General features: G+C 48.0%; 1 pseudogene; it reads left to right on the top strand.

The window, feature by feature from the left end:
• The first annotated feature begins 6,283 nt into the window (after window positions 1–6,283).
• LOC129179166 (uncharacterized) lies at window positions 6,284–14,909 on the top strand (annotated as a pseudogene).
• The last annotated feature ends 8,343 nt before the right edge of the window (window positions 14,910–23,252 follow it).

Raw genomic sequence — 23,252 nt, 5'->3', positions numbered from 1 at the left:
AGCATGCAGCTTGGTTAGTGTGTTTCACCTTGAAAATGTTGTGTTGGTCCGCTTCCCTTTTCCAGTTAGTGTACGATATGGCACGCATTTTGTGTTATTAATACGCTGCACAAGGCTAACTGTGTTATTCATGTATTTTGATCCCTCTCAGACTTTGCCTTTCTTCTGCGCCGGGAGAACGCAGCAGCCTGCGGGCCTGGTGAGCTGAATACCCGGGCGAGCAAAGCATCCGAGGCGTAAACGAGGCAAGCGGGCCGGCCTGCATGCGAGGCTAAAAGCTAGAGCGACGAGGCCACCGCTACCAAGTCTGCTGCTAGCCAACGTCCGCTCTCTTGAAAACAAGATGGACGAACTACGAGCAAGGATTACAGCTCAACGTGAGATCAGGGAATGCTGTGTCCTCACCTTCACAGAAACCTGGCTGACGGAGGATATACCGGACTCGGCGATCCAGTTGGAAACATTTGTTGCTTACCGGGGAGATTGGACTTTAGCGTCTGGTAAAAACAGAGGTGGCGGCGTCTGTGTTTACGTAAACAAACGGTGGTGCACAGACGTACAGACGATGGAAAAGCACTGCTCGCAGGACATTGAGCTGCTGATGGTGAAATGCAGACCTTTTTATTTGCCTCGTGAGTTTAGCGCTGTGTATTTAACTGCTGTTTACATCCCATCACGAGCTAACACCGCTAACGCACTAGGCCTCCTGCATGACATCATTGATAAACACGAAACCAAACACCCAGACGCTGTATTCATTATATCTGGCGATTTCAACCGCTGTAACCTCAGGACTGTTCTCCCCAAATATTACCAGCATGTGAGCTTTCCCACAAGGGAAAATAACATCCTGGACCAAGTCTACAGCAACATGAAAGGTGCTTTGAAGGCTGTTCCAAGACCCCACTTTGGAAAGGCCGACCACATCTCCATATTCCTTTATCCAACATACAGACAACTTCTCAAAAAAGCTCCCCCTGTAAGTACAGCAGTTAAAGTGTGGAATGAAGAAACTGATCAAGTACTTCAGGACTGCTTTGGCTGCACAAACTGGGATGTGTTTAAAACTGCAGCGGGGAGGGAAGATTGTACTGTTGATTTGGATGAATACGCTTCTGCTGTTACTGGCTACATTAGCACAGGCATAGAGACTGTTACCACCACCAAGTACTACAGAAAATACCCTAACCAAAAACAGTGGATGAACTGTGATGTAAGGGCTAAGCTACGTGCTCGTTCGACTGCATTTGTCATGGGCACCGCTGATGACTACAAAAAGGCCAGATATGACCTGAGGAGGTCCATACGAGAGGCCAAAAGACAGTACAGACAGAAGCTGGAGGGCTACTATTCCACCTCAGACCCTCGGCGCATGTGGGCGGGGCTCCAGCACATCACAGACTATCGACAGCAGAATAGCGTAGCCACGTCCAGCCAAACCACACTTCCAGATGAGCTGAACGAGTTCTATGCCCGCTTTGACACCCAAACTCCTGATGAGTAGAGAGGGTGGCTGGACTTGGGGAGCACACAGGACTCACCTCTCATGGTGACATCAGCTGATGTGCGCAGGGTTCTAAACAAAACAAACCCATGAAAAGCAGCAGGCCCAGACAACATCTCAGGACGTGCACTTCGGGTTTGCTCATCAGAGCTAGCTGATGTGCTTGCTGAGATATTTAACCTATCGCTTGCACAAGCTTTTGGACCGACCTGCTTTAAGTCCACCACCATAGTGCCCGTACCCAAGAAGAGCAACGTGACCTGCTTGAATGACTATCGCCCTATAGCACTCACTCCTATTGTTATGAAGTGGTTTGAAAGAATAGTCATGACCCACATCAAAAAGAGCATCCCGGCGGCAACTGTGGACCCTCTACAGTTTGCATATCGCCAGAACCGGTCCACAGATGATGCAGTCAACACTGCCATGCACACAGCCCTTTCTCACCTACAGGGCCAGGACACATACGTCAGAATGCTATTTATAGACTATAGCTCTGCTTTTACAGTCAGCCCCCACAAACTCACAAATAAGCTCCTCACACTTGGCCTGTCTCCCTCCCTCTGTAACTGGGTGTTTAACTTTCTCACAGGCAGACCCCAGTCAGTCAGAGTCCACAATCGCACATCCAGCTCAAGAATTGTGAGCACTGGGCCCCCACAGGGGTGTGTGCTGAGTCCACTCCTCTACACGCTCTTCACCTACGATTGCGTGGCCTCCCAGAACAACACCAGCATCATTGAATTTGCGGATGACACTACAGTCATCGGACTGATCACTGGTGATGTTGAAACATCATACAGAAGAGAGGTGGCGGACCTCATAGCTTGGTGTCGTGATAACAATCTCCTTCTCAATACAGAGAAGACTAAAGAGATGATAATTGACCCAAGAACAAGGGAAAAGGAGCCGCATAGACCCCTGTTTATTGATGAGACTGAGGTGGAGAGGGTGAAAACCTTCAAGTTCCTTGGCACACACATCAGCGAGGACCTCACCTGGTCTCACAACACCCAACAAATGATGAAGAACTCCCAAAGGAGACTGTACTTCCTGAGAAGACTGAGGAAATTTGGCATGTCCACCACAATCCTGAGTTGCTTCTACAGATGCACTATGGAAAGTGTCCTTACCGCCTCCATCACTGTTTGGTACAGTAACTGTACAACACGTGATAGGAAGGCACTCCAGCGGGTAATCAAGACCTCACAGAACATTGTTGGGGCAGCCCTCCCCTCACTGCAAGACATTTATAAATCTAGAGTCCTACGCAGAACACACAACCTCATCAAGGACAGCACACATCCACAACACTCATTATTCACACTCCTACCGTCAGGCAGACGCTACAGGAGTTTGAAGTCCAGGACCACAAGGCTGGCAAACAGCTTTTACCCACAGGCCATCAGGCTTCTCAACGAAGCACTCACACACGCCACACGCAACACACACACACACTCATAGCACTTTATTTATTTATTTGTATTATTTATTTGTATTAATGTCTCTTCTGTTGTTGTTGCTTAATTTATTGGTATTTATGTTTCGTATCTTCTTATTCTTTCTTGTGTTTTCTTTCTTTTCTTGGGAGAATGAACAGAATAAGATTTTCATTGCATGGTATAACTGCTGTTTTACCAATCACATGACAATAAAACTTTCTTGAATCTTGAATCTTGAATATAGTCTAGTCATTTAGCCTACCACAATATCGACAATTTTGAGAGCGAAGGGAGATGGAGGAAAGAGGAAAGCACAGGAACGCACGCGTGTACGCAGTCTCAGAAAAACTATGGACAATTAGCAGCCATGGCTGAGCAGGAAGTTGGGGGGGTGTGGGGGGGGGGATGGGCCGTTGGAGCAGTAGCGCCCCCCCATTGCAGTACCTAACCGTGACAGGATAAAACAAAGGAATAAATTTGTCATTTGAATTACATACTGTAAGTGAGGTAATCCTACATATAAAAATGTACGTTTTTGTATAAAACTGATATAAAAGTTAATAAAAACAAAAGAAGACACATGGTTTTTAGTGTAACCATGTCAAGAAAGCCATGGATATTTTTCTATGTGAGGGCTCGTTCCCTTGCTCCTCATCGTCGTCCTGAGTGCGACCAAAGCATGCTTTCTCCATCAGGTGGTGTATTATTGCTTCGGCAGCACCAAGAAGTCTCTCTGTACTTATAACAACGTATCCTGGTTCGACACATGACAGCTGCTGAAGTGCGGTTGTCAGGGTAGGACGGAAAACACTCTCAACTACCCTGCTGTAGTGGTTGATGTAAATGACTCTTCCTCGTTCATTTAGACATGAATGCTGCAACTGGCTTGGATGTTCTATGATGCAGCCGTTGCGTTCAGATCGTGCTCTTTCCCACGCTACCTGATTCAAACATTTGTTCAGCAAGGTTTGGAAGAGGGTGATGATGTTTGCAGTGAATCTTGTCGACCTTCCAACGTCTTCAGACGGGGTTACGTCGTCATGCCGACAAACGGGCAGGTAGGTCGATTCATTGTGGGCATAACTCCAAGTTGTAGGGACATTGTCGAGGTTGGTGCATTCAGCCGTCTTATTGTGTGGATCCTTGATGATTCCTGTATGATTATAAAGAAAATAATGAGATTAGAAATAAAACAAACAACAAGATGAACTGTATTGATGAGAAAGTATGTTTTGCTATGGGTGATGCCTCTGTTGTTTACCAGCAGTCTTACGAATTTGCCCAGCAACACAGTAGTATCAAGCATATTTTAAGATAATGTCAGAGATGAAAAGGAAATCTATATCATACAGTACATATATATCTCCACATGATATTCTATATCTAATGAGCACTCTTTAAAAACAAATATTAGTCAATGTTTCGACAATAGTGTTTTACATAGGAATTTCTTATGATAGGAATGTTCTCCAATTATGGATGATGGGTTTGTGGTAATCAGTAAAGGGTGAATATTACCTGAAGACTTCTGCTGTGCCATGTTGAATTAAATAGGGGTTGGGGAAAAGGAGTCTCCTTCTCTCAATCAAGTTCCAGATGACAGTACAATGTCGTGAGTACAGCGGATGGTTTTTCGGGTATCTGTGGAAAGGGGGTGGAGATTGAGGAATCTCCTGTCTCCTGAGGCCCCCCATGTCCTGGAGACAAGTCAGGGCATGTTTGTTTTTTTGTTGTTTTTGTTAAATCAAATAATGTCTCTGCTTTAGTATTTCAATGCTTACAGTATACCGGCGATGTGTTTGGAGAGTAAATTAAAAAAAAAGCGTATTGTGCTTACAGCCCCTGCTGAGAGAATGGCATGATTATACATTATACAACAAATGGAGCATCCTGTCCTATCAGGCACATACGCATATCTAACTGAAAGAACCTTTAAAATTGCTGCTAGTGATGTATTTGTCAAATGTGGAACTGAAGTAGTATCATATCAGTACTTCTGTAGGATTTCATACAGAATGCACGTGTAGCATGCATATATTGTGTCATTACCAACCCCTTGAACACCATGTTCTAACTGTAATAAAAAGAAAAAATGAAGAAAGAAGTAAAAGAGAGGTCAAAATGAATAGTACACATATGTACTAATTAACTGTGATTAAAAAGGACACAATGAAAATAATAAATAGAACTCATACAAAACATCATATCTGGACAACTAGACAATGAATAACAATAATAACAACCTCTAACCAATCTCTCCGGGTGTATTAAGTGCCAATATATACATAATGATAATAAATATAATATTGGTCATATGTAAACAGTATATGTGTGTCTTTCTGTTAGCCAACATACAGTAAGTACAGTATTTGCATCCACTTTAGGGGGAGGAATTGGCCCTGTAATGTCAAATGTATGCATCAGGACAATCAGGTTTGCTAATGACCAACATTCACACTTTTCAATCAAGACACTCCTTTGTAGGAAAGGCTTTCAGAAGGACACATACCTAACAAAGTCACTATCTATCGTTTTAGATCATCTTTATACAGTATGATCTCGAGTTTTTATTTTTATTAACAGAGCCCAAATGGTTGCAAGTTGTAAGTCTACCTTCCTTTAGTCCTTCATAACACTAGCGTGCTGATTAAAAGATAAGACACTGCAGGGATAGCATGGCTGTGTGAGGAAAGCTCTACAAGTCCAATACATCATGCTCAGAGGACGACCTCGCGATGCAAAACATTTTAACATAAGAAAGCAGACCAAATGGAGATGCGGCCAGGATGGACTCCCGAGAGAAGTCACACCAAATGGACCCGAGTCAGGATGTTCATTCATGACAAACAAGCCAGGAGAAGAAGTTCCAAGAGGAGCCCTGTTGATCAAAGCTTCACAAAGACTAGGTAAGGGGGGCAAAGACTGATGCATTTCAAAATAAATAAATAAATGTAATATAGTACGTTCTTGTATTTGAGTACTTGCAGTATACTGGTACTGTGTTTGGAAATAAATAAATAAATAAATAAATAAATAGAATATAGTACATTGTTGTATTTTGGTACTTGCAGTATACTGGTACTGTGTTTGGAAATAAATAAATAAATAGAATATAGTACATTCTTGTACTTGGGTACTTGCAGTATACTGGTACTGCGTTTAACTTTGTCATGGGGGTTTTATGGTTTCCTGACTCTGTGGTATATCACCTTTATTTGCTTTCATGTATAAAGTCTGTTTTAACCCCAAGGGGTCAAGCTGGTAGCTGTGATTTTTCAACAGTAATTGTATTGGGTGGTTGGGGGGAGTGGTCTAGATGCAGGAGGGAGTGGTCTAGATGGGTCATTTCTACTTTGCTATTGAAGAAACAAGGCTGGTGAATGGACGACTGACAGGTAATGATGATTTTTTTAAGAAAATATAATTTTTAAGAAAATATCTGTAGTAAAAAGGTGGTAGCTAAGGATGTCATGTTTTTTGTCAAAAGCACATCATAAATTAGGTCTTTTAAAAACAATTCATCTAGATTATAGTTGTAAAATAAGTTTGCGGTGTTTTGACTGTTTTAGCATCTTTTAAAAACAATACATATAGATTATAGTTGTAAAAAGAGTTTTCGGTGTTTTGACTGTTTTAGCGTCTTTTAAAAACAAAACATATAGATTATAGTTGTAAAAGTAATAAATTAGGTTGACTAAAATACAAGAAAGAGGTAAAAAAGAGTTGGCAATGTTTTGACTGTCTTTGCAATTGGCTGGTTTATATGGTTTTAATGGGAATGTAGTAAAAAAGAGTTTGCAATGTTTTGACGGTTTTAGCAGTATTATTTATATTGTTTAAATGGGAAAACTACATGTTTGAGACACAACCTGACACACAGAGAGGCTGCAGGACGTCTTAGGGGCCAGAAACACACCCAGATAAGGCCGTAGGATGTCTTGGGGGGCGGGGGTTGCAGGGGGGTAGTTCGGAAAGGAGATGTATGGGATTGGGGGGCTTAGGGGGAGGGGCATGCCATAAACTTTTATGACAGGGGGCATAAATCAATCAAGGTAGCGTCATACATCACTTTTTGACAGAAAGGGGATTCTATACCTCTCTATCTTCTTTAAAAAGTCTTACTTGTTACTGTTACTTGTCTTACTTGTTACTTACTTACATGTTTTGATGCGCCTGCGCTGCACACGGCTTGACTTTCTTTAATGGTGCGTGCCTCATTTGTGAATTAAGAATCTAAATGAATTGAAAGCGTGTGTTCTGTATTTGTTGTTTAGGATGTTGAAGTAAGAATGCCGCCGATGGTTTATGACACATGTGGTCATGCGGCGGCCCATGTTTGGTTAATTGATTAATTAGTTCTTGATTGGAATGTTGCCTAGGCACGAGCAGCATGTTTAGGGTGTCAAATACAAACGATGAAGATTTCTTTTGCCCATTTAATGTACTTGTTTAAATGTTTGTTAAATCATGGTATTAATTTAATAGATTTTTATTTAATCTCAGTTTGAGAAAACAACCATGATGTAAAGTACAAGACTAAGTTACAACACAAATGCTAAAACATTTTAAAAATAGTTTAATATATAGCAGTAAAAGTGGTAAAATATAATTTAAGTTGTTGCCATAGAAATTTGTTCATATATTGCAATACAATATAACATTGAATTTTTTTTTTTTTTCCTTTTTTTTTTTTTACCCCTGTCCTGTCCAGCCTTTAAAGCAGATAGAATTGTAGATCTAAATGCCGTCAAGTGCTCAACAGATTTACTCTGCCAGGGAGAAGTGTGATATACACTTCCCCTGTCATACAAAATTTATTCGACCTTGATGCTTGTTATAAAGCACATTTGGAGCGACCGGACCGAAGCAGGAGCGGACAGAGAAGAAGAGAAAAGGAAACCGGGGGGGGGGGGGGGGGGGGGGGGGGGGGGGGGGGGGGGGGGGGGGGCGAGAGGGGGGCAAAAACAAAAAGAGACAAGAGACAAGGACAACAGCAGCAACAACAATAGTGACAGAACAACAGAAACATACAGAACGACATCAGCAAATAAATGTCTGTGACAACTATAAAAACGAACAAGGACATAAGGACAAAACAATATCAACAACCACAATGACGAAGCTGTCAATGACAATCACACATAATAGCAGTCATGAAATGATGAACTATGATAGTGATCACAATGACAATACTGCATTGAAACAGTCACACATACAGTAATAGCAGTCATGAAATGATGAACTATGATAGTGATCGCAATGATAAGACCGCATTGAAACAGTCACACATAATAGTAGTAATGAAATGATTATCCATGATAGTGAATAGAATCAAAGTTACTGTAATGCACATCATTGTAAAAAAAAAAATATATATATATATACATATATATATACATATACATATACACACACATATATACACATACACACACACACACACATACATATAGTCATACTGCTGATATCACCGTCGCTGTAATAAAACCAACAACATAATAACACCCTGGTTAACTCAGTGAGTAATGTGGGGGAGTACGTATGTACTGTGAGTGTGCATATGTACAGGTATCTCTGTATGTGAGGAAGACTTCATATATATGTAAAGGTGCAGAAATGTGTGGGCGTGTAATTGTCACTGAGAATGCATGAAAGGAAAGGGGCCGCCCCCACCCCCCAGAGAGCCCCGCCCCAAATAGCCAGGCCGGGCCCCGGCCGCCAGAAGGTCACCAGGCCCATAGGGGCAAGCAGCACAAAAGATCAGTGCCCCAAGAGCCAGCCCAGAGGGCCCCCCCCCCCCGGGAAGACCAGCAAGGGGCTGAAGAGAGGCAATCCCAGCCAAGGACAGGACGCCAGCGGGCCGGAGGACTGCCAACCCCTGAGACCAGCGAGAGATCACACCCCACAAAGGCAGACGGGTACCGGGGGCCACAAACCGGCAGGCCCAGAGACGCCTCCACAACCGGAAAGAAGCCCGCCCGCGCCGGAAGCGCCAACTCCCGCCCACCGCCCCCCCACACCCCCAGGGAGCGGAGCCCGGCCCGCCCCGGGCCAACCCCCGCCCGACCCCCGACACAGGGCCGCCCCGCCAAGGGATGCAGGAGGTACACCCTCCACCCACCCGGCGGAGGCACGGGCGGCAGAGATGTATCACCCAGCACCCGACCCCACGGAGCAAACCCCTGTATGCCCCCCCCAAAATAAATAACTAAAATAAATAAATAAATAAAAGTGCACACACTCACGCACATACTGTACACACTCCTACGCACCCACACGCACGCACATACACACTCCTACGCACATACACACCCCTACGCGCACGCTCATACACACATCTACTTACTCAAGCGCGCACACACACACGCACGCACACACACAGTGGTCGACTGCCCGACACCCGGAAGCCCCACTCATCCCCTGTTGGTAACCCAAGGAGCAGCGGAGCCGGGGACCCCGGGGTCCCAGACATACGATCCAGAACCCAGGCGCGGAGAGCGCGGACCGCCGGGGAGCAGGAAGACACAAGGCCACACCCTCCCAACGGCAGGACGCCGCCAGCAAGGCAGACAGGGGAGCCAGCGAGGACGAGAGCGGGAAACTGAGCAGGCAGGTGGGAAAAACGGGCGAGCAGCCAGGCGAACCACCACAAAGCGCCAACCGACACCCGCGGGCCAGCAAACCCAGAAGAGGGAGCGGGAGCACCACACTCCAAGCCGCAGGGAGGCCAAGCACCAGAGCCGAGAAGGCAAGACCAGCAGCAGACCAGCCGACAGCCCCCACAAACCACCAGAAGCCAGACCAGCCACATGCCACCAGAGCCGACAGCACACCACCCGCGCACCGGAGCCCCACCCCCGACAAGCCCACAGACAGACCGGGGGAGGCGAGGACACAGACAGCGGCGCGCACAAAGCACAAAGCGCAACAGCGACAAACGCCCAAGCGCCCGGCAGAGCACAACCCCCCCCAGCGGGCCCGGCCCCAGGGCACCCGCCCCCCCACCCCCACCCCGCCACCCAGGCCCACAGTACCCGCAAGCATGACCAAGCCCCAATCCACCAGCTGGCCCGGCGCCCCAGCAGCCGCCACAGCGCAGCAACCACCAGCCGCCGCGGCGGCACACGGGCCACCCGCAGCACCGGCACCGCCCCCCGGAGACCGCCGAACCCGCCCCAAGAGCGCAGAGGCGCCCGCAGCACGTGTCAGTCCAGGGGAAGCACCGCAAGCCGCCCCCCCCGGCGCAAGCCCCGGCATCAACAGGCCCCAGAGGGCCACCCCAGGGAAGGGCAGGCGAACCAGACAAGGGCACCCCACAGGCCAGGCCGCCCCGGGTGAGCCACTGCGACGGCCAGGCCCCCTGGCCACACCGCTGACCCTGGCGGGCAGACGCCGAGGTGCACGAGGCACCCCAATCCAGCCCGCCCCACCCGTGTATGTGATATGGTGTGATTGTGTCTATAATGCAATTTAAATAAATAAATAAATAAATAAATAAATAAATAAATAAATAAATAAATAAAATAAAATAAAAGAGGAAATAAAATAAAAGAGGATGGTGTATCTGTGTGCATGTATATGGGGTGTACTGTATGTGGATGATAGCTAATGGTGCAATTAAAATCGGGGAACAGCTGCCGCTCGGAGGGCCCCTCACCTGACCAGCCCCCCCAAACCCTAAGTGTCTACTCTGCGATTAAAATTGGGGGGCAACAGGTCAGTGGCAGGGCAGGAGCAAAGGAGCCCCGCAAGGCAGCTCCCCTCCCCAATCACGCCCGACCACAGGCCACCCCCCAAAGTCTTATATATATGTGAGGTGGTGCAGTGGCACAGGAAGGACGGGGGCCCCACACCCCAACGCCGCCCAAACCGAGCAGGGGGGGGACCAAGGACACATGACCGACCGGCCGCCCACCACAGCCCAGGCTCGGGCGAGCCACAGGCCGCAGGACACACCACAGGCCCTACCCGGCCCGCCAGGATGCCCAGTCCGGCCCACCCAACCCCCCAGAGGCGATACCCCCAGCGCCCCCCAACACCGGAGCCCCACCGGAGGTAGCGCCCGCAGCGCCACCCCCAAACCGCCAAACACCACGGACCAGCCACACGCCCCAAGGCAGATCCGACGGCCACCAGGACAGCGGGAACCGCGCCCACGCGCCCCCCGCATACCACAACAGCCGGCAAGGGAGCAACACCACGACGACCACAAAAGCACCGGACCCCACATAGAGCGGAGCACGGCCACACCCACGAAGCACGCAGGCCAGAGCCGCCAGGGAGGGACAGAGAAGCAAGCACCGCACGACCGGGCCCACGAGAGGAGCGGCCCCCCGCCCAGCGCCCAAGCAGATGCCCCCGCCCGCCCCGCCCCCCGCCACGCCGCAGACCGGCCACCGCCCCACCCCCCGCCCATCCACCAACACGCCAAGGGAGAAACCCCGGAGTGGGGGAGACAACCGCCGGCCCGGAAGCAAGGACCAGCCAGACACCAGCAGGCAGCAGGGACCGCCCGCCAGCCCCCCGCCAGCCCCACCCCCAAGCCCCCGGCCAAAGCCACCCCCCGACCGCCCCACCCCGGAGCAAGCATCCATATAACATTAAATTTTATATTACGTGTTTGTCCTTCTTTTTGAAGGTGCTGTGCTGTGCAGTGAAAAACTTTAATGTGCATGAAAACTCATGACTTGAACCACATTAAATAAACTTAAGTAAAGCAAAGCATCGAGTGGATCCAGTTTCTTCAGCGTAGCAAATGAGGCCCTTTCTTCAAGTTCAAGGGATGCACCAAGTTGAGAAGAACTTGACAATTCTCCTAATATTGACTCTTTATTCTCCTAATATTGACTCTTTATTCTCTTAATTTTAACACTTTATTCTCTTAATATTTACACTTTATTCTCTTAATATTAACACTTTATTCTTTTCATATTTACACTTTATTCTCTCAATATTTACACTTTATTCTCTCAATATTTACACTTTATTCTCTTAATTTTAACACTTTATTCTCTTAATTTCATGGCTTTATTCTCTTAACATTTATGCATTATTCTCCTAATATTTACACTTTATTCTCTAATATTTACACTTTATTCTCGTAATATTTACACTTTAGTCTCAATATTTACACTTTATTCTCCTATTTACACTTTATTCTCAATATTTACACTTTATTTTCTTAATTTTAACACTTTATTCTTTTCATATTTACACTTTATTCTCAATATTTACACTTTATTCTCTTAATTTCAACACTTTATTCTCTAATATTTACACTTTATTCTCTTAGTATTAACACTTTATTCTCCTAATATTTACACTTTATTCTCAATATTTCCACTTTATTCTCTTAATTTGAACACTTTATTCTCCTAATCACAGAATCACAGAAGCAAGAAACAGGAAACCCAGCAAGGCTCAATCGGCGGGAAGTCAAGATAAGCCAGCTGAGACAAGAGCTGAAATCCTTGAGACATCAGTTTAAGGCAGCCACGGAAGAGAAGCGACCTGCTTTGTTGGAACTCACCAGCATCATAAGGAAAAAGCTCATTACATTGAGGAGGGCTGAATGGCGCCGAAGGAAGGGAAAGGAACAGGCTCGGAAGCGGAGTGCCTTTATTGGAAACCCCTTTGCCTTCATGAAGAAGCTACTGGGCCAGAAGCGAAGTGGCCACCTTGCTTGCCCCATAGGATAGATTTACAACTATCTCAACGGCACCTTCTGTGACGCCACAAGAAACCAAGAGCTTGGCCCTTGCAAGGCCCTGGTGACACCTCCAGAACCAGTGTTCCAATTCAACAGTGATGAGCCCATCTTGTCAGAGGTAAAGGAAGCTGTCAGAACTGCAAGATCTTGTTCGGTCCAAGTGGTGTACCTTACAAGGTCTATAAGCAGTGTCCACGGCTCCTCAAACGTCTCTGGAAAATCTCGAAGGTGATCGAGCAGTTTCGTATAATCTCGCTGCTCAGCGTTGAGAGCAAGATTTTCTTTAAGATCGTGTCCCAACGACTAACAGAGTTCCTCTTGAAGAATGCCTACATAGACACCTCAGTCCAGAAGGGGGGAGTTCCAGGAGTGCCTGGGTGCTTGGAGCATACAGGAGTGGTGACGCAGTTGAGGCAAGGGAAGGCAAAGGAGACTTGGAAACTGTCTGGCTTGACCTAACCAACGCCTATGGATCCATCCCACACAAACTTGTCGAGACAGCATTGACAAGATACCACGTTCCTGGGAAGATCTGCAACCTCGTCATGGACTATTACGACGATTTCAGCGCAAGAGTCTCCTCCAATAAAGTAACATCTGGCTGGCACCGCCTGGAGAAGGGGATAATCACCGGCTGTACAATCTCGGTGTCATTATTCTCCTTGGCCGTGAACATGATTGTCAAGCCCGCGGAGGCTGAATGCAGAGGTCCAAAATCAAGATCAGAGACCTGGCAGCCCCCCATAAGGGCCTTTATGGACAACTTGACAGTGATGACTACATCTGTTCCTGGGTGCAGGTGGCTCCTTCAGGGGCTTGAACAGCTCATCTCCTGGGCAAAGATGAGCTTTAAGCCAGCAAAATCCAGGTCTCTGGTCCTGAGGAAGGGTAAGGTGGCTGATCATTTCCACTTTGCACTTGGAGGGACCAAGATTCCAACGGTGACCGAAAAACCTGTCAAGAGCCTGGGCAAAATCTTTGACAGCTCCCTGAAGGATGCAGCAGATGTGCTGCAGACGAAGGGCAACCTTACTTCTTGGCTCACAGCCATAGACAAATCGGGTCTCCCAGGAAAATTTAAGGCCTGGATGTACCAGCACGGTTTCCTGCCCAGGATACTCTGGCCCCTGTTAGTCTATGAGGTACCAATAACAACTGTAGAAGCACTAGAGAGGACCATCAGCCAGTTTCTCAGGAGATGGCTGGGGCTCCCTCGGTCCCTGAGCAGCATCGCCTTATATGGCCATTCCACCAAGCTGCACCTCCCCCTCAGTGGACTTTCAGAGGAGTTCAAGGTCACCCGATCCAGAGAGGTGTTGATGTACAAGGACTCCACAGACATCAAGGTGGCATCGGCAGGGATTGTGGTTAAAACTGGACGAAAGTGGCAGGCACAAGAAGCCGTGGGCAGGGCAGAGGTGCGGCTGAGACACAAGACCTTGGTGGGAACCGTGGCAATGGGTAGGGCAGGCCTTGGCAGCTTTCCTAGGCCACAGTACGACCAGGCTCGCGGCAATGAGAAGCGCCGACTTGTCCAAAATGAGATCCGGGCAGAGGTGGAGGAACAACGCTGCTGCAGGATGGTTGGCATGTCCACGCAGGGGCATGGACAAGGTGGGAGCATGTGGAACCGCGCAAACTATCCTGGGCAGAACTCTGGAGAGCGGAACCTCTGCGGACAAAGTTCCTCATACAGTCACTGTATGACGTCCTTCCAAGTCCAGCTAATCTGCACACCTGGGGCCTGGCAGACACCCCAGAGTGCAAGCTTTGCCAGAGGAGGGGAACCTTGGAGCACATCCTGAGCTGTTGCCCAAAGGCTCTCGGGGAGGGGCGGTATCGCTGGCGCCACAACCAAGTTTTAAAAGCCTTGGCGGATTCCATCTGTGCTGCAATACAGTAGTCCCAGGTCACCCCAAAGCAATCAATCACATTCATCAGAGCAGGGCAGAGGGTAAGCCACCAGCTCAACAGGAGGGCTTCTCACCACCGCTCGTGACTGGCAGCTGCAAGTGGACCTGGGAATGCAACTAAAGTTACCGGCAGACACCTCGCCCCGGCCAGAAATGGTGCTAACATTGGAGTCAACTAAGCAGGTGGTGCTATTGGAGCTGACAGCTCCATTGGCTATTGGAATGCCAATGAGCGTAAGAGGGCCAAATACTCTGAACTCATTACGGAGTGCCGGAGCAAAGGCTGGAAAGCCCGCTGTGAACCAGTCGAAATTGGCTGCAGGACACAAGCCGGGGTCTGATCAATCCCGGAGGGTGTCTGATGATTAAAGACCCGAAACACCCTATGACCCAGGGTTTATCAATGATGACGTGTCCAAGTATCACCATCCATCCATTTTCTATACCGCTTCATCCTCATTAGGGTCGCGGGGGCATGCTGGAGCCTATCCCAGCTGACTTCGGGCCACCCTGGACTGGTCACCAGCCAATCGCAGGGCACATATAGACAAACAACCATTCACACTCAGAGTCATACCTATGGACAATTTAGAGTCGCCAATTAACCTCACCTGCATGTTTTTGGGAATGTGGGAGGAAGCCGGAGTGCCCGGAGAAAACACATGCAAACTCCACAAAGGGGAGGGGGGGAGAATCAGGGGGAGAATCGAACCCAGGTCTCCCGAACCCCCGATCTCTTCCCGATCTCTTCCCGATCTCCAGGCTGTTCCTGTATTGGCCAACGTGCTAACCACTAGACCACCGTGCAGCCCCCAAGTATCACCGTGAGGTGTAATTAAATTTCTCCTAATATTTACATTTTATTCTCAATATTTAAACTTTATACTCTTAATTTTAACACTTTATTCTCTTAATTTTAACACTTGATTCTCTTAATATTTACACTTTATTCTCTTAATTTTAACACTTTATTCTCCTAATATTTACACTTTATTCCCTTAATATTAACACTTTATTCTCTTAATATTTACACTTTATTCTCTTAATTTTAACACTTTATTCTCCTAATATTTACACTTTATTCTCTTAATTTTAACACTTTATTCTCTTAATTTTAACACTTTGTTCTTCGAATATTTACACTTTATTCTGTAATATTTACACTTTATTCTCTTAATATTTACACTTTATTCTCTTAATTTTAACACTTTATTTTCTTAATATTTACACTTTAGTCTCCTAATATTAACCCTTTATTCTCTTAATATTTACACTTTATTCTCTAATATTTACACTTTATTCTCTTAATATTTACACTTTATTCTCTTAATTTTAACACTTTATTTTCTTAATTTTAACACTTTATTCTCTTAATTTTAACACTTGATTCTCTTAATATTTACACTTTATTCTCTTAATTTTAACACTTTATTCTCCTAATATTTACACTTTATTCTCTTAATATTTACACTTTATTCTCTTAATTTTAACACTTTATTCTCCTAATATTTACACTTTATTCTCTTAATATTTACACTTTATTCTCTTAATTTTAACACTTTATTCTCTTAATATTTACACTTTATTCTCCTAATATTTACACTTTATTCTCTTAATTTCAACACTTTATTCTCTTAATATTTACACTTTATTCTCTTAATTTTAACACTTTATTCTCTTCATATTTACACTTTATTCTCCTAATATTTACACTTTATTCTCTTAATTTTAACACTTTATTCTCTTAATATTTACACTTTATTCTCTTAATTTTTACACTTTATTCTCTAATATTTACACTTTATTCTCAATATCAAACCATCCACTACAACATAAACTAGGGGTTATTAGGACCCTCCAACATAGAGCGGAACTAATACCAACTAGTGCTGAGGGAAAGAAAAAGGAGACACAACATGTCCAGAGAGCGCTCTCAACCTGTGGGTACCCGCGATGGGCTTTTAACAAATGTCAAAAGAAGAGAGTAGGGAAAGAAACCCAAAAGCCCACAGAAGTAAAAAGGAGAGGAGTGGTAGTCCCTTATGTAGCTGGGGTCTCCGAAAAACTCCAGAGGATCTTATGGCAACACAAAATTCCTACCTATTTCAAACCAGTAAATACCCTGAGACAAAAATTTGTGCATCCTAAAGACAAGGCTCCAAACCAAAAACAGAGCAATGTGGTCTATTCCATCCACTGTAAAGATGAGGAATGCAAAGAGCACTACATTGGGGAAACTAAGCAAATGCTCCAAAAAAGGCTTTATCAACATCGCAGGGACAATTCTAGTGGTCCTCAATCAGCAGTACATCTACACCTTAAAGCAACCAATCACTCTTTTCAGGACAGCGAGGTAAAGATTTTGGCCAAAGAAAACAGATGGTTTGAAAGAGGAGTAAAGGAAGCTATTTTTGTCAAACAACAGAAGCCATCATTGAATCGGAATGGTGGTTTGAGGTTTCATTTGGACCCTGTGTTCAGCAGGTACTGAGACCAAAACCCACAGCTCCTAGTCTTGCAAATGAGGTGAAGCCAGGGCCGAGCCAGAACAATAGATGCTAACGAGCCAGTTTCAGAGTCGTTCATACCCAACTCAGGGAGCGACACTTCCCTTTTATCAGAGGTATTATTAGCAGGATAGGATTATACCACTACTCTGCCCAGGCTTAGTGTAAGGAACCAATAGGAGGAGGGTGTTGGCACACCAATTCCGCCCACTCTTACTGTATTTTAGGCCTAAGATACCAGCACTTATTAGTTCGCTGACTAAGCTCTTCGGATGAGGAGCGAAACGTCCGACACCTTCTTCACAGAAGTACAGATGACGTCTCAAGAAGCCTTTTCCTCGACTTTATTCTCTTAATATTTACACTTTATTCTCTTAATTTTAACACTTTATTCTCTAAATATTTACACTTTATTCTCTCAATATTTACACTTTATTCTCTTAATTTTAACACTTTATTCTCAATATTTACACTTTATTCTCTTAATTTTAACACTTCATTCTCTTAATTTTAACACTTTATACTCTTACAGTTTTTTCCAATCGCTAAAACACTAAAATGACATGCGTAGCACAATTATTTAAAGTGACACACAGAGAGCAAAAGCTCTTCTCAAGTCTCCAAAACTCTAAACACATGTTCTGCTTTACACACATTTTGCAATTCAAAATGGCACTTTTTAAATGCACTGAACACGCTTCTGTCACACTCTACGGTGACACAGGTTTGTTACCTTTTTTAAGTGTCTGCTTTATGCTTATTTATTATATGGTCTTGTCTCCTCATGCCCTGTGTGCTTGTGTGCAGAAGCAGACACCTGAGCTGGGCGGAGCTACTGGGTTCCTGCAGCTGTTCTTCATTAAGCACCCTTTATCATCCCCTCAGCTGCTCCGAGCCAGTGCTGGATTATTGTCTCTGTTAGCTACTGCAACCACGTGTGTTTTTCAGGTTCTGGACTCACCTCCTTTCAGGAACCCTCCAGCTGCCGTCCTGCAGCCCCAGTAGCCCGTCCAGCTCCCACGGTAGAGGTAGCCGAAGGTTATTCGTGCCTCTTGAGTAACCACGGTGCTTTTTCTGTCTTTTTGTGCGCCGTCGCCTTTAGTTGCTGTTTGTCTCACTTATTTGGACTAATTATTATTAAACCCTTCTCACTGCTGGAACTCTCCTGTGTCTGCATCCTGGGATTCACCCACATAGCCTTTCCAAGGCGTGACAGAATAATCCAGCCATTCAATGGATCCCGCAGAGCAGGAACATGTGCAGTTTGCCCTCCAAACCCAGGGCCAGATGCTTTCTCGCCATGAGCAGACGCTGGTGGACCTAACTACCCTGGTCCGAGATATGCACGCCCGCATAACAGGCCCGGCGGCGCCGGAGGATTCCTCCCCGTTGGCCCCGCTCCCCGTGGCGCTCCCCACCGCCAGCCAACAGGTCCGGGAACCCAACCTGCCACACCCTACCAGGTATAAAGGGGACTTTGGGGGATGCCGGCTATTCCTACATCACTGCCTCCTCATCTTCAATCAACAAACTCAGACCTTCGCTGCAGACTCTGCCAAGGTGGCCTACATTATTGGCCTGTTATCAGGCCGTGCCGCAAAATGGGCAATGGTGGTTTGCGAGTGCAAACCGGAACTCCTCACCGACTTGCCCATGTTCATGGAGGAGGTAAAGAATGTTTTTGACCATCCTATGAGGGAGCGAGAAGCGGGTCTACGGCTCCTGGCATTGCGCCAGGGCTCCGGCTCAGTGGCCGACTATTCAATAACATTCTGCATTCTGGCAGTGGAGAGCGGCTGGAACGATAAGGCCCTCCGCTGCGTGTTCTACGCCGGCCTCAACTCCCGCATGCAGGACGAGATGGCGTCCCGCGACGAGACCCGCACGCTCGAGGAGCTCATAGCTCTCTCCATCCAGGTGGATGGTCGCTTGCAAGAACGCGCCCGACAACGAGAGAGGCTTCCTCTCAGCGCAACTAGGCTGTCATCCCACGGCCAAGAGTTCCTCCCCCTGCCGCTTCCTGCCCCACTCGCTCGGGAGGTTCAGTCGGAGATCGCCGAGGAGGGGATTCCCATGCAGCTGGGAGCCCACCGACTGTCGGCCACGGAGAGGAAGCGCCGCTTGTCACTACGGCTGTGCCTTTACTGTGGAGCGGCGGACCACTCCATATCGCGCTGCCCCCACCGTCCTCGAACCAGGCGTGCGCCCACGTCGCCAAGCTCCATCCCGGCAGGACAGACTTCACCGCCTCGCCCCGCCTCTACTACTACAGTGGGCCGCCTGCAGGTCGAAGGTACGCTGTTCTGGGGAAAGGGGGTTTCTTTTCCTATTTGTGCCTTAGTGGACTCAGGAGCAGATGAGAACTTTATTGACAGTGGACTCGTTGAACAGTTTAAGATCCCGCTTGAGCCGGTGGACAGACGCAAAATTGTTCGCTCGCTCGATGGACGCCTCCTTGCGAACGTTACGCATAAAACACGCACCGCGTCGCTCCTCCTCTCGGGTAATCATCACGAGGCTATTTCCTTTTTTGTCATCTCCTCTCGTTCCGCTCCCGTCGTTCTTGGTCTTCCTTGGTTGCAACGTCACAGTCCTCTTATTGACTGGTCCACTCTTAAAATTAGTAATTGGAGCACTTACTGCCACTCACACTGCTTGCGCTCTGCTTTACCTCCCGTCTCTCTCTCCCACGCTGCCGCGCTCGCGCCCCCCGATCTCTCCCAAGTCCCCAGGGAGTATCACACTCTTAGCGAGGTGTTCAGCGGCAAGCGCGCTATGACACTCCCCCCTCCACCGCCCGTACGATTGTGCCATTGATCTGCTACCGGGCGCGCCGCTTCCTTCGTCGCGGCTGTATAACATTTCGCTGCCTGAACAGAAATCTCTCGAGGAATACATCTCTTCCTCCCTCGCGGCAGGGCACATTCGACCCTCTTCTTCACCGCTGGCGACAGGGTTCTTTTTTGTGAAAAAGAAGGATGGCACATTGCGCCCATGCATTGACTTCCGAGCGCTTAACAAGATCACCATCCGCAATAAATATCCTCTTCCCCTCCTTGATGCGACATTCACACCACTTCATGACGCCGTTATCTTCACAAAATTGGACCTCCGTAATGCTTACCATCTTATCAAAGTTAGAAAAGGTGATGAATGGAAAACGGCCTTCAACACCCCCTTAGGCCACTTCGAGTACTGCGTCATGCCTTTTGGCCTCACCAACGCACCCGCAGTCTTTCAGTGCCTTATTAATGATGTCGTGCGCGACATGTTAGGTCGGTTCGTCTTTGTCTATCTTGATGATATACTTATTTTTTCCTCCTCTTTTGAACTTCACCGTCAACACGTGCTGCTCGTCCTTCAGCGCCTCCTAGAGAATCGGTTATTTGTCAAGGCTCAAAAATGCTCGTTTCACACGCCTTCTGTTTCCTTTTTGGGCTTTATTGTGGAGAAGGGGCAGATTAGACCAGATCCTGCTAAGATCCAAGCAGTGGTCGAGTGGCCCATTCCTACATCCAAGAAGCTTCTGCAGAGGTTCCTAGGGTTCGCCAACTTTTACCAGCGCTTTATTCGAGATTTTAGTAAAGTGGCTGAACCTCTGAACAAGCTTACATCCTCTAAGGTGCCATTTTCATGGTCTCCTGGCGCCGACTTGGCCTTTAGGAATCTTAAGAAATTTTTCACCTCCGCTCCTGTCCTGACCCACCCTAACCCCTCTCTCCCTTTTATTGTCGAGGTGGACGCGTCTGACACGGGAGTCGGGGCTGTACGCTCCCAGCGCTCCAGCTCCGATCAGCGGCTGCACCCCTGCGCCTTTTTCTCCAGGCGTCTTTTGCCCGCTGAGCGCAACTATGATGTTGGCAACAGGGAGCTGCTGGCAGTGGTCCTGGCCCTTCAGGAGTGGAGGCACTGGTTGGAAGGAGCATCCCATCCCTTTGTCATTTACACGGACCACAGGAACCTGGCTTACATCCGCTCCGCCCAACGCCTCAATCCGCGCCAGTCACGGTGGGCTCTATTCCTGACAAGGTTCGACTTCACCCTCACCTACCGCCCCGGGTCGCGCAATGGAAAGCCGGACGCACTTTCTCGGATGTTTGCGCCACCTGTTGAGGATCTCGGCCCCGACTCCATTATTCCTCAGACCCGGATTCTCGGTGCAGTCCAGTGGGAGGTGGAGAGGCAAGTCATTGAGGCAACAGGGGACACACACCCACCTACGGGTTGCCCAGCCGGCCGGCTGTTCGTCCCCCGCGCCCTGCGCCCAGAGGTACTGTTATGGGGTCACAGCTCTAAGCTTGCTTGCCATCCCGGAGCCAGGCGGACGGCGTTCCTCCTTTCACAGCGTTTTTGGTGGCCCACGCTCCATGCGGATACCAAGCGCTTTGTGGCGGCCTGTTCCATCTGCGCCCGAAGCAAGTCCTCCCACCAGGCCCCAGCTTGGTTCCTGCAACCCCTCCCCATTCCCCCTCGCCCATGGTCACACATCTCAGTGGACTTCGTCACCGGACTGCCCGCATCAAGGGGCTTTACAGTCATCCTGACCATCGTGGACAGGTTTTCTAAATTCACCCATTTTGTCCCCCTCCGTAAGCTTCCCTCCGCCATGCAGACCGCCAAGCTTCTGGTTCAACATGTGGTCCGCCCGCACGGCATCCCCAGCGATATCGTGTCCGATCGGGGCCACAATTTTCCTCCTCCACCTGGAAGGCCTTCTGTAAGGTCCTGGGGGCCACCGCCAGCCTGTCCTCGGGTTATCACCCCCAGTCCAACGGCCAGACGGAACGGGTCAACCAAGACCTGGAGGCTACCCTTTGGTGTGTGGCTCATCAAACCCCCACTTCTTGGTCCGTCTTTCTTCCATGGGTGGAGTACTCTCATAACACGCTGGTGTGTTCCTCCACGGGCATGTCGCCATTTCAAGCAGTCTATGGTTTTCAGCCTCCTATATTTTCATCCCAGATGCCAGAAGGTGCCGCACCATCACTAACCTCCCACATCCGTCGTATCCACCGAGTCTGGCGCAACACCCGAGCCGCCCTCGCCCGCACTGCCAAACGTAACCAGAGATTGGCCGATCGCCACAGGAAGGCGGCACCCGACTATAAACCGGGACAGAAAGTGTGGCTGTCTTCCCGGGACCTCCCCCTGGCAGTGGAGTCCAGGAAACTGGCACCCAGATTTGTCGGCCCATTTGAAGTGGTGAAGATGGTGAACCCGGTGTCGGCCCAGATGAAGATCCCAGCCTCTATCAAGTCCCACCCGGTATACCACGTGTCGCGCCTCAAGCCGGTCACCTCCTGTGAGTTCAGCCCCCCACCAGTGCCCCCTCCGCCACCTCTGTTGATCAAGGGCCACCCTGCTTTTACTGCCAGAGCCATCCTGGACGCCAGGAGACGGGGCAGGGGTGTCCAGTACCTAGTGGACTGGGAGGGATATGGCCCCGAGGAACGGTCATGGGTTGCGCGATCTCTTATCCTCGACCCGTCGCTCCTCACGGAGTTTTACAGTAAGTTCCCGGAAAAACCGGGTGGTCCGCCGGGTGGCGTCCATTGAATACTGTCACACTCTACGGTGACACAGGTTTGTTACCTTTTTTAAGTGTCTGCTTTATGCTTATTTATTATATGGTCTTGTCTCCTCATGCCCTGTGTGCTTGTGTGCAGAAGCAGACACCTGAGCTGGGCGGAGCTACTGGGTTCTTGCAGCTGTTCTTCATTAAGCACCCTTTATCATCCCCTCAGCTGCTCCGAGCCAGTGCTGGATTATTGTCTCTGTTAGCTACTGCAACCGCGTGTGTTTTTCAGGTTCTGGACTCACCTCCTTTCAGGAACCCTCCAGCTGCCGTCCTGCAGCCCCAGTAGCCCGTCCAGCTCCCACGGTAGAGGTAGCCGAAGGTTATTCGTGCCTCTTGAGTAACCACGGTGCTTTTTCTGTCTTTTTGTGCGCCGTCGCCTTTAGTTGCTGTTTGTCTCACTTATTTGGACTAATTATTATTAAACCCTTCTCACTGCTGGAACTCTCCTGTGTCTGCATCCTGGGATTCACCCACATCGCCTTTCCAAGGCGTGACAGCTTCTCTGCATAAGACACTACAATCTGACATAAGGTCACATGTTAGCCATTTCAAATGACAGTACATGAGCTCATTGGCCAATGTATGTGCCACCTGGCCCA

This window comes from Dunckerocampus dactyliophorus, chromosome 3, assembly GCF_027744805.1.
Source record: "Dunckerocampus dactyliophorus isolate RoL2022-P2 chromosome 3, RoL_Ddac_1.1, whole genome shotgun sequence".
NCBI classification, from domain to species: Eukaryota; Metazoa; Chordata; class Actinopteri; order Syngnathiformes; family Syngnathidae; genus Dunckerocampus; species Dunckerocampus dactyliophorus.
Note: the sequence above shows the minus strand (reverse complement) of the source record. Positions and strands in the feature narration are given on the sequence as shown.